At 40.0% G+C, this 16397-nt stretch overlaps 1 protein-coding gene across 4 annotated transcripts in view; it reads right to left on the bottom strand.

The window, feature by feature from the left end:
• myo6a (myosin VIa) overlaps positions 1-16120 on the bottom strand; it is a 158253-nt gene extending 142133 nt beyond the window's left edge. For all 4 annotated transcript variants that reach the window (XM_074684651.1, XM_074684652.1, XM_074684653.1 and 1 more), the window contains exon 1: positions 15946-16120. The gene's annotated coding sequence lies outside the window, so the exon portion shown is untranslated. The remainder of the gene's footprint in view (positions 1-15945) is intronic.
• Between the last annotated feature and the right edge of the window lie 277 nt (positions 16121-16397).

Below are 16397 nucleotides of genomic sequence, written 5' to 3'. Positions count from 1 at the left end.
TCAGCTCTGACATCATGTGACCACTTTCACAAACACGTCTTTCTGTCCTCTCTCTTTCTTTTGTTTCAGCTAAAAAGAGTCAAACCCCGCTGACCTTTACAGCTCTTTGACTTCACAACAAAGAGGTCCAGTGTTTGGTTACCAGGCCCTCAGAGTCTGTCTGAGTTTACATATTCAGACGTATGGACGATAAAATAGCTGCTGGGTGTTTGCTCTGCTGTAAAACCTGAAACAAATACTGAGTACAGCCAGAAACGACGACGTGAGGTAGTAAACAAAGTGATTACATCACATGTGAAGGGTAAAAACAAACTTTCAGAGGTTTTTAATCAGCTCATCAGTCTACAAACAGACAATAAAATGATGCTGCAACCCTCAAACAAAAGAAAAGCTTTTGTTTTGGCGGGCCAAGTATGTGAAGTGCCAGAGCAGAGAGAGAAAGTTGTAAAACTCTGCAGTCTGCAGCATGAACTTGAGCTCGATGAGCATCAAATGGAGAAAACGTTCCCACAAGGTGAACAATGTTTGATTATTCCTCTCTCTCTCACTAGTCTGAGCGTCAGTTATTCTGTCTGTCAGAGTGCACTGTCCCTTTAAGAGACAGGACATTCAAATTTGGAGAATTGGACGATTAGAGCCCCATGATGAAAACAAACTGAGTCCGGTTTTGGTGCCAGAGCAGCAGCAGCTGTCACTTTGTGAGTGTGAGAGGTCGACACATTTCAGAGGAAGTGCTGCTCTGGCTCTGTGGACGTGTGTGTGTGTGTGTGTGTGTGTGTGTGTGTCTGTGTGTGGACACACTCCTCTGCTCGGACACACAAACAGCTGATTGTTGGATCAGTGTGCGGCTCTCTGAGAGCTCTCTGTCACCGCCGATCAGTCGCTCACGTGGTGAACGGAGGCTGTGAGGCGTTCAGGGACCTAAACGCAGACGGTCTCTGAGCTTAAAATCAAAATCACCTCAACAGATTTATTTTTACTTTATTACAACTACTGAAAGTAAGCCACTGCCAGAGATCTCAAACAAAACCATCCATTGGGAAAATGAGTTTAAAATTATCTGCATTTCTTAGACTGTCACCAATCATCTTTAATTTCTCATCTCTTTTTTTTTTTACTTGGAAAATAAGCTTATAAGCCTGTCCATATCTTACCATCTTACCTTTTCACTAATTTTATCTCCCATCTTTTAAATAAATCTGACCTTACCTTGTGATTTTTGGTCTCAAATTTGAACTCTTTTTCAAATATGACCCTAACCTAAAGATCTCACTTTTTAACCTCATGAATAAACCCTTTTGCTTCAAAATACCGTTTTATCTTATAAAGTCTGCCTTTTTATGTCATATTTCAACTCTTTTTCATGAAACTGATGTTTTGCCTCAGAAGTGTTACCTCCTTTGGTACATAAATATTAGAATTTTTTATGTTTTACATATGACTTTTTTTTTACTTCAGAATCTGGCGTTTCATTCAATAAGTGTAAATATTTTGCCTTAAATATCATAACTCTAATTCTTTTCTTTTTTTTCTCTCTTTTGTCTTTTTTTACCTTATAAGTATGAATTTTGAACTCAAAATATCTCTTTTATAACATATCATAAGTATGATTTCTTTTCCAAGACTTTTTATTTTATATTTCTATTCTTTATCATAAACCTGCCATTTACCTCATGGGTGTGACTTTTAACTAAGAAATCTGACCTTTTATTTTGAGAGCATAACTTTTTACCTTTAAATCTGACCTTTTATCTCACAAATGTAAATAAAGATAAATTTGTCTTTCAGGTTTGACTTTTTACCTTGAAATCTAACTGTTTTTACTCAAATCTCCCTTTTATCTTAACTGATTGACTTCTCTACCCTGTAACTGTGACTGCGTAACCTCATAAAGATTTTTTACCCAAAAGTATAACTCTGTCAAGTATGAATTTCTAGCTCATATTGTTTTTTTGTCCTCATGAGTATGTCTTTTTACTTTAAGATCTGACTTTTTGTTTGGTGAATGAACTTTTTTACCTTAAAATCCGACTTTTAATCTCATTAATAGAACTTTTAACTCATAAATATTGTATTTTCATGTTTCAGTGAAGACTTTTTACCTCGAATTTCTTCTTGAAGTCTGGCTCTTTATTTAATGAGTGGACTTTGTACCTCAAATATGACTTTTTTACTTCTAAATGTTCCATTAATCCTAGATGTATCACTTTTCTACCCAATTGGAATGACTTGTTAACCTCATAAATGACTTTTCCCTTAAAGTGTGACTTTATGTCTGTCAAGTGTGGCTCTCTTGCTCATTAATCTGAAAATTCATTAAATCACCTTTTCCCAACAATTAGAGGTAGACCGATATATCGGCCGGCCGATATATCGGGCCGATATTTGGACATTTGTCTCTATCGGCTATCGGCCGTATTTTCTTTTAAAAAGCCGATTTTTGATCCGTTGTATAAAATGATGCAATTTTTGATCAGGCACAAAAAAGATGAGCACCTCATACTTGTGGAACCACTTGGATACATTACATACTTTTGTTCAAATTATATTAATAAGAATAAATTTCTTTTTTGACATTTTAAGAAGAGTGTGAATGTTTACTACTGCTTGTTACATTGTGTGTTTACTCAGACAAAATATTTCATTGTTTTGAAAGCTGAATAAATGTTCAGAGGACTGGACACGACTTGTTGTAATAGATTTCTTTTAGTTGCTCAGAAATTGCTGCGTTTCACAAAAATGTGATAAATTTATATTTATTTAACAATCGGCCTGAATATCAAATTGGAAAAATCGGCTATGCATATCGGCATCGGCTGCCCAAATTTGGAAAGCATCGGCATCGGCATCGGCATCGGCCCCCAAAAAACCCATATCGGTCGACCTCTACCGACAATATTTCAAAGTTTAACATCATGAAGTATTAGCTCTGTATATTTACTCTTTATTTCAATCCTGTCACCAGGATAGTGCTCACAGCAGGTAAAAAAAATGTCTGTTCAATTGAAAAAATAAATAGAAAAACAAACAAAACAACGAAAAAAAAAAAAAACAGAACTTCATCACTGCAAAAGCTGAACATGGCACAGATTTTCACACCCTGATCCTTTAAAAGACAAAACTTTAACTGAAAATGAAACCTGAGGCCAATCTCTCATCCCGTTTCTGTCTGTCCCAGTGTCACGGTTTTGTGGTTTTCTTTTCAAACCCTCCTGTTGTGTTGGGACGCTGGCGGCGAGTGTTACCCAGCATTCCTTTAAAATGATTAACCAGCTGTGTCCACACCCACTGCTCAGACTCCTGAACAGGGTGTGTTCAAGATCAGACGACAGACAGGTGACTCTACACCTGAGCTGTAATGAACCTGACCCTCCCAACACACACACGCACATGCACAAGAAAACACTCACATGGAAACACACACACACACACAGATTCAGTGTGTGAGATCAAATATTAACCTCTGACTGTTCAAACAAAAGGAAAGTTTCTTCTCTTTTGTTTTATTCAGACTTCTTACTCCTCCGGTGGTTTTATTTCAAAGGACATTGTTCAAAATTAAACTTCAGCTTTGATTTAAAACTTTATTAAAACTGCTTAATCTTCTTCAGGAGAATCTTTGTCAGAAGTCCAGCAGGAAGCTTCATTTTTGATGACCCTCACATTTCAGAGGAATGCTCAAAGTGCTGATGTCTCTGAAAATCCCTGTGATGCCGTTTAAAGATTGACGAGTTATCCTCCTAAAGGCGAAGTCGAGCGCTAATAAAATGTGTCATAAGCAGCTAAAAAGTTGTACATTACACAAAGAGTCTTAAACCCCCGTCCCCTGCAGGGTTTCAGGATTGTGTCTCTGAATGCTGGAGGTAAAGGGGAGGTGCTGAGACGGCACAGTAATCCTCAACCTGCAGCCAGGAGGGCAAGCTGTGACACAGTGGATCTCTGAACCCCTCTGCTTTTCATAAACTGTGTTTTATGTGAATATTACAGAAACATCTCTGTGTGTGTGTAATCAATGTAAAAAAAAGAGCTAAATTTTTTTTTATAAGCAGTGGATAATGTTTTCACATCCTCTCCGAAAAACTACAATTTAGCTGTCACAAACTCCTCCCTGCACTCTAACTGTTAATAAAGTTCCTGTACAGTTTTCATTGTACAGTTGACTTAAAAGCCTCATAGGTTGTCTTTTTACCCAAAATAATTACTTTTTTATCTCATGAGTCAGACTGTGAACCTCGAAATGTGACTTTTTACCTTATCACATCTTTTGGCCTCATAAACATGACTGAGAATCTTGAAGTGCATTTTAATTTATGTCTTTTGACACTCAAAATATGACTTTTGACCTCATTGTTATACCTTTTCACCTCAAAGTGTGTTTTTTTTTTACTCATGAATATGTTTTTACCTCATTTTATGTCTTTTGAGCTGATGAGTGTGACATTGTACCTCAATATTCTGACTTTTTACCTCAAAAAATGAATTTTTACCTCATAAAGTTGACTTTTTCTCTAATGTGTAAGACTTTAACTTAAAGTATGACTTTTTACCTCATTTTTATGTATTATTACCACATGTTAATGACTTTTACCCTAATTTTTATATCATTCACCTCAAAGTGTGACTTTTTTCCTCATTAACACAGTTCTTCACCTCATTATGTCTTCTTATCTTATGCGTGTGACTTTGTGCCTCTTCATTCTGACTTTTTACCTCAAAAAATATTTTTTTACCTCATTAAGTTGACTTTTTCTCTAATGTGTAAGACTTTTTAACCTCAAAGTATGACTTTTTACCTCATTTTTATGCATTATCACCGCATGTTATTGCATTTTGACCAATAGCTTTTTCCCTCAAAGTGTGACATTGTTCCTCATGAATCTTTTTTTTTTACCACATTTAGTCTTCTTATCTAATGAATGTGACTTTGTACCTTATTATTCTGACTTTTTACCTCAAAAACTTTTTCTCTAATGTGTAAGACTTTTTTATCTCAAAGTATGACTTTTTACCTCATTTTTATGAATTATTCCCACATGTTAATGACCTTTGACCCCAATTTATGCGTTTTACCTCAAAGTATGACATTGCACCTTATGAGTGTGAATTCTTCTCTCAGGAGTATGACTTTTCACCCAGTTATTATTGTCAGATCTTGTTACCTTATGTATATGACTTTTTAACCTTACTTTTTTTTTACCTAACTTCTTACCTTAATAAAATTATGTTGTTGTTTTTTTAAATTAGTAGGGCTTTTTACCTCATTATGTGTTTCTACCTCATGAGTCAGACTTTTTATCTCATTATTTTGCCTTATTACCTTAAGGTATGACATTCTTCTCATAAGTAAATGACCACCTCATTATTTAAACAAAAAGCATACAAAACAATAGCAACGCTGGTCTAAAGGTTTAAGAGAGCTCCACACCCTCACACAAGTTAAGATTTGATGTATAAAGTCTTAATATGGATGTCTGCTCAGAATGTGACTCAATCCCTTATCTCTTTGATGGAAACTTGAATTCCCAAAAGCTGATGAGTCTAAGACAAAGAAACAAAATACAGTCAGAATCAAGCACAACTGATTTAATATGACTGTAAGGGCTAAGCAACTCAGGCGACGCTTTGCTCTGTCCACTTTTTTTCTCGATAAAGCATCCAAAAGTGCCCAGTAAAATACACTTCTATAAGAAACACCAACACTTAACCCTTGCAGATCCATGCTGCTGTAGTGTCGCTTCAGCAGTCCAAAACTGTATCCTTCCAGGTGAAACACCTGCCTGCATAGACAAAGTTCCCACATTTTAAAGAACTGGATCACTTATGACCTCAAACACAAAACATAAACCACCAATGTAAACAATCTCATACATTCTCTGCTCCTGCACTGACCATACAGGATCTCAGAGTACCACCAGAGCACCACCAGCCTCATGGTCGCTGTTAAAATTTTTTTTTTTTCTGAAAATCAGAGTATCCATCCATCCACCCACCATGGCATTGCGAGGCAATGCTGAAGTGGCGTCACCTGGACAGATCTCCAGCTTATCACAGGGCTAACAAGTAGAGGTGGAACACCATTCAGACACACACTTACGGACGAATTAGAGAGACGAATCAACCTGAGGAGCAGGTTTCTGGACTGTGGGCAGAAGCCAGAGAGAAAACTTCACACAGAAAGGCTCCAACCCAGCTGGGTGTGAACCAGGAACCTTCTTTCATTAATTCAACAGCACTAACTAGACAAAAACTGATTCCTTACTGCATGGGAAAACACTAAAGATGCACAGGTCAAAGAAATCAGGGCTGAAAGCAACGTCAACACTTGGAGCGACTTTTTTTATTTTTTTTTTTAATTAAGTCCTTCATTATAGTCTTTGTTCTTAAGCTGGGTTGAAAGAGTTGAGATGCTAGATCCTAAAATCTGACTCACTGCATTTTTGGGGAAAATATGGTTCCTGATATATAGTCTTTAGACATCATCATCATCCTCATTTTACTTTTTCACTTGCAAACTAAAAATCACAAAAATCAGGAATATCGAAGAATTGTGATTTAAATTGAATCAGCATCCCAAAAATCATAAAAGAATCGGATCGGGAGACAAGCATATTTTCCCAGCCCTACCAATTTCTGTACCAAAGTTATTTTGCTCTTTTTGCATCATTTTCTTGATCAGTGGTGTCTCCTTTTCAAAGGCGCTATGAGGAAAACAAGAGGACCTGCAGCTAGGAGGGAGTCTTAGTGTAAATTTTCTTCTTGTCTCAAGCATCAAGACGGATCAGACAACAACAATAAAGAAGCTGCATCACATAGAATTAAAAAGGACCTATGAGAACAAGACCAATCAGAAAAATGATGAGTTTTAAACCAAAATCCAAAGCATCTGTTTTTAAACAGAGGACTAGGCTCCAAGCAGGGGCTGTTAGAGTGATCAAATAATGTCTCTACACTAGATTTAAAAAGGAGAAAACACTAAATGACTGTTTTACTGTTGATGTGATGAAATGTTGTGAAATTGTTGGATGAAAAATTGAATTAAGCTGCCCATATTTGGATGTTGTTCCTCTGTCTTCTCAGCAGATTATTAAACAGGCCTCACAGACATCATGAGACGGCCAGAAGAAAAGACAGGAAGTGCCGGGCTCCACTGAGAGAGCCGACGGACACTCAGAGGACATCGAGGATCAAAACAAGAAGAGCTGGGTTCACCCTTTTAGCCAAAGGCGTTCACGTACACCCCCCTCATTCTGAATGCTGCAAAGAACCTGAATCTGGTTTCTCCTGAGCAGGTCGGAGGCCGCAGTCGAGCAGTTTGAAGGCAAGGAGGAGCCGTGCTGCTAAAAATACGCTTCAGGAAACAAAGCGCTGTGACGGTAAGGAGCACTGTGAAGTGAAGTTCTAATATTAGAAAACCTCAGAGGAGATGTGAGCTCAAAGTCTGAGCCTGAATCTACTCCCTCCACTTCACACTTCTTAAAGAGACTTTTTTCATCAACTGAAACTGTTACTATAAGATAACTGAACACGCAGCTTTCAGCAGCCAACAGTCAGGATCCAGGGAGTATTTGAAGGTTGCAAAAAAACATAGCAATTAGTTTACCCCCTCTTTAAGTCAGCCAATCAGAAGGCAGGGGGTTTGGGGAGCAGGGAGCCTCATAGAGACGACAGCTCAAACTAAGAGGCTGAAATACAAGTTTTTTTTGAAAAACTAGAGAGAAAAAAATAAATAATTTTTAAATACTATGGGGGCACCAGAGGGACAAAATAAAAACTGAAAAATCAAAAATACCCCCTCTTTAAGTTACCTGAAAATTATTATCAGCTGGCATTTGCGCCAAAAAGGGAAGTTTCAGCAGTAAGTGATAAAATCTGTGATTTTCCAGGATTTGATGATCCTCATTTTTCCAGGTGGCAGACCAAGGATTTTAGGTTAAGAATGGCTTGAAAATTTGTCTACAGATCTGTTTCATGTTGAAGTTACTGGACTAAAAGATAAAGGATTCAGTAGCAGCGATCAAGGATCTACAAACTCTGACCCTTTTTCTCAAACGTGACCAAAGTTTGAATCCCAAACTCTCCAAATCAGCAGAAAGCAGCGGTTAGCAGCAGTCCAAGGTTCAGAGCTGTTAAACCCTGGCAGCAGCTAAAAACAAGGATTCCTGTGTCACTGAAACATTTAAGAGAAGTGTTGAAGGGATCCGGATTAACTCAGCTCAAAGTCCTCATGGAGTAAAGCCTCAGAAACTAATGAGCAATGTGACACAGCGGGCGAGGAAACTCCCTCTCAAAGGAGAGTTTTTACCAACAAACGTCCTCAGATTACGAGCTGCAGGAGGAGAAGGGACCATTACTGTCCAACAATCCAACCCCCAAAGCTGCTATCAAACCCTTCATCCTGTCAGCTCCCTGATTATTACCCACAATGCACCACATCTGTCACACCTTCGCTTGTGTCAAGGCCGCTGCTTCATGCATGGAGGGTTTCAAAGGTCAGCAGCCCGTGTGATCCTGAGCTGCTGCAGTTTCCATCCGCTCCATAATGATGGGTTGGGTTCATTTGCATGTTGACATAATGTGACAGAGAGAATCAGACAACACTCAGACACAGACAGAGAGAGAAGAGAGGCTGCCAAAGATCTGTTCATAAAGCCGTCTAAGGCCTGAACCACACGTATATGGATATTTTTTTGATCAGATATCTTTGTCCTCGTTTAAAAAAAAATCTCTGTCCACACCACAGAAATATCTCTGCCCATACGAAGAGGCCAAACTGAAAACGATCGCTTCTGAAGCCTGCAATGCCATGCCTGGCCGATAAGTGGCAGGTTAGCAAAATGTGAAAACCATAGAAAAAAAACGTTATGAGCATGCGCAGTCAAACACAGGAAAAAGAAGCAGTCAACGTGAATGTTTTGAGTAGACAGAGTGAGAAGATAGCAAAGTAAACAAATAAAATTGAGTCGTTTGTGTGGACGGACGATGAGGTGGACTTGTTACTTCGCGTAACATTGGATTATAAAAGCAAAAAGGCCTAGGAAAATGTTGACTGGGAATCATGTTACACAAAATACCCTGACATCCTGGAAGAGTTTCTGGAAGTACGTTGCTACAGTGACTTGTTGCTAGGCACTTGACATCATCGCGTCAACACCAGCTCCATTTAACACCATTTCATACGGATCCACTGAACCGTTTTTTTTTTTTATTTCTTCACTTTTTTATCCGTTTTAAAAAATCTCTGTCTATGTGGGTGAAATCGCTGTGTTCGTGTTGTTGAGAGGCCCAATTGGACAGAAAAATGTGCGTTTTGGAAAGCCGTCGGGCAGATCTTCAAAGAAACGAAGAAATACAAAGACTACATGTGTACAGCTTCTGGAAATAAAATGATTTAAATAGGTATCCGTAGCCTGCCTTTTTTTTACCCGCTTTTTTTAAAGGTATCAGTACTCGTGAAGGCTGCAGATACCAGAAGCAGATACTATAGGCAAAAATAAATCTTACGTTGAGCAAGTCCTCCTTGCCACTAGTTGCTGCTAATTGCTGCGGTTTAACACCGCTGCAAATGTGCATCAGGTCCTGTTCAGGCAACATGAATGAATCAGGGAGAATAAACAGTTAAACTGTTTTATTTTGCACTTCAGTTTACTTTAAAACATATTAATGGCGTAGTGACTGTGCTGTCTTTGACCGAAATAATCTGTCACTTTTAATTGAAATTTTATAGATCAAAAGTACCAGTAGTATCGGTACTCTGTATCGGTGAGTACTCAAGATGGAGTACTTAAACTAGTATTGGTCTGAAAAAAGTGGTGTCAAACATCTCTAGACGGGCTGATGTTACTAACTGCACAGGGTGTGTCCTAAATTCAACACTTTGTACTTTTATTTTTTTTTCTGTTGTTCATCGAGTTCACTTTAAATCCGTAAAATGAGTAAACATTTTAGTTATTTTAAGAAAAAAAATCACTGAAAGAAACTAGAATCTCTTTTTTGTAAAAAGTCCTGAAATTTTTCAGGTTGTAGGTGACAGAATAAGTTTGTGTTATGCGGCTATTTTTCCAAACTATTCGGCAAACCACAGGTTCCATTTGATTCAAATAGATCCAGTATAAATCCCTCAAAAGTATAAGATCCTGAAAAGTTTGGGGGAAAAAATGAAGCTCCTGAAAATGTTCAGAAATTAACATGGTTTTCCAAAGTTGCTTCTCCAAACATTCATGGCTGCAGCATCAGACGATCTCATCACAAGTCAAAGCAGCAGCATGAGCACTCCAGAAATTTTACCCAAATTTTCCAAAAATCTTTAGGCTATACACGGAAGAATATGCATGTGTTAAGTGCTTTAGTGCTTTTAACAACCCCTTGATCCAAGGACTCAATTTGACTTCAAATGGATTTAGTTGAAGATGAAGAGTTGAGGAGCTACTGAAAATCCCCAAAAGATTTACTCAACTTTCCAAAGTTGCTTCTTTGAACACATTTCTGCTGCTGACTACTGCTCCAGACGAGCCTCAAGGGGCAGGATCATGTCACTTATTTGCTTTCACACCAGTTGTATGACAAAAACAGCTGGAATTTCCAGACTTTTACCTACTTCTTTCACACATCCTCTTATATTATAAATCTATAAATAAAAAAAGGCTGGGAGGAAAACCAGGAAAAAATACAGAACTAGTCAGGGTAAAAGTGTTGACTGTTTTCATACAGTCCTTGAAAATACCTGGGTTTTTTTCCCCTGGAAAATAACAGAAATAGTGAACACTGAACCTTATAAATGTCCATCTGTTTGATGTAACTACAGGACATTTTGAGGTTTGATTTGCAGCCAGCGGACTTAACTTCAAATCCTGATTTATTTTTTTTTACAAATTTTGAGCGACAGTTTGAATAATAGCCACAAAACACATACGTATTCTTCCACTGGCCGCGTAATGATCAGAACTATTCCTTTAAAGAAGTGAAAAGGGCTGCCGCCTTTTTTCTCAGTGTTATGGTTGGGAGGTAATCCAACCCAGCTTCAGAAAACAGCTATTAAACTGCAAAGGCTTCTGGGTACAAAGAGATGGATGCTGACATGTGCTGTGCCTTTGGCAGTTTTATGATACAGAGTTAAGAACAAGGTTAAACAATCAGGTATTTTTCTACTCTGGTGACATAAAAAGACATCAAAGCACCATCAGGTGGATTTAAAGTCACGCCGTCTGGCCTCGGCTGTTTCCTCTCCAGATTTATCCGGAGCTCAAACTCACCACTTTGTAAATACGAGTCCACATGACTTCTGTTTACGGGCCCTGCTCGCCTGGTAATCCGGCACCGTGTGTGAAACCAAAACACAGCAACAAAGTCGAGTCCGTCCACGATGCCACTGCTCCCTCAGAGACCACAAACCCCCCCGGAGTGAGGTCGCCGCGCTCGCAGACACTGCTGTAAGTCGACACTCTTCATCACCATCAGCAAGAGTCTGAGGTCTGCCCAGAGAGGCACTACTAATCCAGCTCACATTCCCCTAATTACAAAGGCCAATGAAGGGGGGCAGCGGCGGGGTCCCTAACCCCTTCATAACCTCCTTCATTAACACGCCTCCATCGGAAAGACATTAAGGAACCCTCGAGCTCCATCGTCAGGAGAAGGTGGATTCTCTCAGAGCTGGTTTCAACTCCTGAACTCACACCTGAGTCTCACGTTTTATCAACACACTACACAGGGCCTGCTTTATAAATAATCATTAGAAATAATCAGGAGGGTTTGGATGTCTGGGAACTGGACCTGAGGATGAAACAGAGTGTGATGTGTTTCATATTTTTACTCACAGAGGTAAATCTCCTCTCCAAAGTGAAAACAAATAATGTTTCTCATATGTATCAGCCTGTGGCTCACCTGCAGCTTCCCTCTTGTCCCGCCCTGCCTCCTCCAGATTCTCTCTTTTCTTAACACGTCTGATCTTTTCACAATATTCATCATCAGCACAAAGACGCCCAAAGATAGCTCAAGTTTTGGAATCTGCAAATCTAAATTACGTCAGCGCAACAGGTGACCCATGTCTGGATGACACCTGTTAACTATGTATTGTTTCCCAACAACAACCAGCAGCACACTAATTTAAGAATAGCATTGAGGAGATTCATATCTTGCATTAGATCTGTGAGGCAGAGAGCGATGAATGGTCTTTATCAGTTTTGAGTTACGAATCAGTGTTTCAAATAAAGTTGAAGCTCTCACTTTTTGTTGCTTTTATTCTGAGTTTTTTCTTCTACAACAAGATGACGTTATTCTTTGACTTTAACTTATGTTATCTGAAACAGAGATGTACCAGAAAAAATGATTCTGGCTAATGAACCTTCTGACAAATGGGCTTTCTGACTAATGGACTAACAGGCCTTCTGATTTTCTGACCAATGGGCCTTCTGACTATCACGCCTTTTGTCCAACAGGTCTTCTGATTTTCTGACTAAAGGACCTTCTAACCAACTGACCATTTGTCCACTGGCCTTCTGACTAACAGGCCCTCTAAATTTTCTGACTTATGTGTCATCTGAATTTCTGATTGACAGGCTTTCAGACTATCAGGACTTCCAACTAAAGGGCCTTCTGACTGACAAGCTTTTTGACTGATGGGCCTTTAGATTTTCTGGCAAAAAAGCTTTCTGACTAATGGGCCTTCTGGTTTTCTGACTAACAGGCCTTTTGATTATCTGACTAACAGGCCTTCTGACTGACAGGCCTTTTGATTATTTGACTAAAGGGCCTTCTGAACGACAGGCCTTTTGAATATCTGACTAATGAGCCTTCTGACTAACAGACCTTTTGATTATCTGACAAAGGAGCCTTCTGACAAACAGGCTTTTTGATTATTTGACCAACGGGCGTTCTGATTATCTGACCTACGGGCCTCCTGACTAACAGGCCTTTTGATTATCTGACTAACAGGCCTTCTGACTGATAGGTCTTTTGATTATCTGACCAATGGGCCTTCTGACTAACAGGCTTTTTGGTTTTCTGACAATAAGGTGGGTTCTGTTTTGGGTTTGTTTTTGTTTAATGTGAAGTTTGGTTTTCAACGATCATCGGTCCCTTTACAAAGTCAGTCGTGGTTTGAAAGCAGTGCAGGACTGGGTGCATTTTTCCATTACACTTTATTGCCCAAGCTCACTTGCCCTTCATTGCTAAGAAAGCCCCCTAGAGCTGAGTATAGGAAACCCTGTTATACCAACACACAGTCTACAAAAATGAAGATACTGAGATTTCAGATTAGCTGCAGTAAAATCATTAAGCTCAAAATCACCAGGGCCACCCTGAGAAGTCACAAACAGACACAAAAAACTGCAGTTTAATTAGGCCTGAACCACACGCAAATGGATATTTTTTTGATCGGATATCTTTGTCCTCATTTAAAAAAAAAAATCTCTGTCTACACCACAGAAATATCTCTGTCCATACGAAGAGGCCAAACTGAAAACGATCGCCTCTGAAGCCTACAATGCCATGCCTGGCCGATAAGTGGCAGGTTAGCAAAATGTGAAAACCATAGAAGAAGAATGTTATGAGCATGCGCAGTCAAACACAGTGACTTGTTGCTGGGCGCTTGACGTCATTGCGTCAACACCAGCTCCGTTTAACACCGCTACACGTATCCACTCAACTGGATATTTTTGTATTTCTTCACTTTTTTATCCGTTTTCAAAAATCTCTGTTTATGTGGGTGAAATTGCCGTGTTCGTGTGGTTGAGAGGCCCAATCGCACAGAAAAATGTGCGTTTAGGAATATATCCATGTAGCGTAGTGTAGTGCAGGCCTTAGTTAGCTGAGATGCTCCAAATGCAATGAAAACACACTTAGATGGCTGCTCTGTTGTTGAACAATATCAAGACAAAAATACATCTCTAACTTTTCAGGCACACACTAAACGAGCTAACCACTCACTACGATGTTTCTGTATTTCCTCCCTCCTATAAACAAACTCTGCAAAGAATCAATGACAGGCTTCTATTTCAACATCCCCACACACACACATCCGGGATTCTCCAGGAACCCCCGGACTGGTTTTCCCCCATCAGTTTCATTCTCCCTCCTCTAGCTGCTTCCCCTCTGAGCTCCTGAACACAACATGATAAAGCTCCGCAGATGTTAATACAACAAGAACCACAGAATGACACTGACAATGTGATCGTAACTGCTGTGTTCTCGTGTTGTAGTCGTCTCATTTCTGGAATCCTCTGCTTTCTCATGTATTCAAGGATATCTTAAGTGGATGAAGATGCATGTAAACAGCTTATCCTGAATAAGACACTTGGACATGCTCCATTACCCAGAATGCCCGGCGCAGTCACATTTCTGCAGCCAAGGAGTAAAGCATGTTCTTACACTTTAAGACTTTTCCTCTCAGTTCAAGTTCCTCCAGAGAGCGATCTGCATATCAGTGTGTGACTGCAAACTAATCCAATAATCATTTTCAGGATCATTTCCGAGCAAGGACTTTGATCCCTGAGGTTCCTGAACCTTCCTGAACTCAGGAAGGACAGCGCACTTTACAGTCAGCTCTGTTTCCTGCTGTGACATAATGCAAATATACGGCAAGTCATAAGGCTGTAAAGAGGGAGCAAAAGTCAAAGTCCCAGCAGGAGAGGCCTCCACCCAAGGAAATGTACGCTACAGTGTTTATAAAGCACGAAGAAGCATCACGATATGATAAAAACACAACAGAATGTGATTTTTGAGTGTGAGAATAGGGTTTCAGTAAGAGTTAAATAAGCATTATAGAGATCTAAAAGCAGCCTCAGCCTAAAGAACAGGCTCAGGAACAACACAATAAGCACACACAGAGCTCTTATGTAATCATGCAACACACAGATAAAAACCACAGCCATGACTGAGCTTGTTCCCTGCATCCTGACTTCAGAGGATGCCACATTATCCTGAATCACCGCTCAGGCAATCATATCACAAAGGCCAAACCCAGCACCACCAACCGGCCTGGGCTTTTTTTATCATGCAAAACATGTCCATTGATTCTTCTTCTGCTTCCCAGGCTCAGCAGCAGCAGTGTGGGTGTGTGTGTATTTGTGTGTGTGTGTGCAGGCCGCAGTCGTGTTGTGAGCTCTGACATATTGGAGCTGCTGTACAACAACACAGGCTCTCATGACATGTACGCACTACTGAATCCTCCACAGCTCCCTCTCTCACTCTCATGTACTGAAGCTTGTGCTAAATGCTCGTTTCGATGCGTGCAATCCTGTAGCTGTGTAAACACAATCTCGCGTCCAGCCAAACCCCGTTTAAAAAACACGATATACTGCTATCCTGCTCTGTATCACCCACTAACACACACTATGAACAATGAATCATCACTTTTTATGATTTGAGATGCATGTTTATTTGATTCGGCCGTCATATGAGCCATAAAGAATAACAACTTTTGCCCAATATAACTTTTAAATGTTGTTTGCCGGCTGTCTCTCTATGGTCGTTCGGCCGTCTGATCGCAATGGCAGCGTTATTAAGTAGAATTAAAAAGTTGAAGCCTTGCTAACATCAAAGGCTGGATATTTAAATCTAATTCAGCCGAATAATAAACTTCCTCATTTTTAATCAAAAAATTTATTCAAATGTGTTTTTCTATGTACATGTATCAATTCATAATGAAATATGCTTAAGATCCTATAAGTTTGCATGACGACTGGCTCAGACTTCTCATGACAAAGCTACACAAAACCAGGCACGATTCATGCAGTCAAAACTTAAAATTCCTTAAATCCCAAATGCATAAATAATACAAATGTGGTTGATGTAAGGTTTTGTGGTGAATCGCTGTGATGTGTCAGGTCTCTCAGCCCTGTGTTGACGTTTTTTCGTCCACAGAAAGCCACAATGTGCAATGACAGCCTCCCTGTGCAGCTAGCACCGGACAGAGCTCCGTGTATCATGCACGCGTCTGTCGGTCTTTCTCACCTCGTTTGAGGAGGAATTCCTTCAACGTCGCAGGAATGAAAACGTTTTTTTTTCTTTGTTAAATCCCAGAAAATTGAGCGCACGTCCAGACCCCGGGTGTCTCCTGATGATAGGTGTCCTCTCCGCCAGCCTGGGCCAAACTCTCCCCGCCCTGCAGCCTCCGACTCCCGCAGCAATCCTGGGAAACTGGCCCTGTGACGTCACGAGCTGGATAAATACGGCTGGGTGAGTCTCCCTGCAGGGGGCGCTGTACCCATCATTCAGTAAGGCAAGGTTGGGGGTTTTACTCACGCTCTGCAGCACAATAGAGCATCCAAGGTGGGACCACGCGTTCCTCCAGCATCAACATGCAACACGATCTTAAAGGGGCAACAGTGGAGGAGGAGTACACGGGCCGTGGAAGGAGGGGAGACAGGGGATGGCTGCAACACTTATCTAGTTTCCTCGGACAC

This window comes from Halichoeres trimaculatus, unplaced genomic scaffold (assembly GCF_033239565.1).
Source record: "Halichoeres trimaculatus isolate MK-OKI-2021-1 unplaced genomic scaffold, fHalTri1.1 fHalTri1_scaffold_13, whole genome shotgun sequence".
Taxonomy (NCBI): domain Eukaryota; kingdom Metazoa; phylum Chordata; class Actinopteri; order Labriformes; family Labridae; genus Halichoeres; species Halichoeres trimaculatus.
Note: the sequence above shows the minus strand (reverse complement) of the source record. Positions and strands in the feature narration are given on the sequence as shown.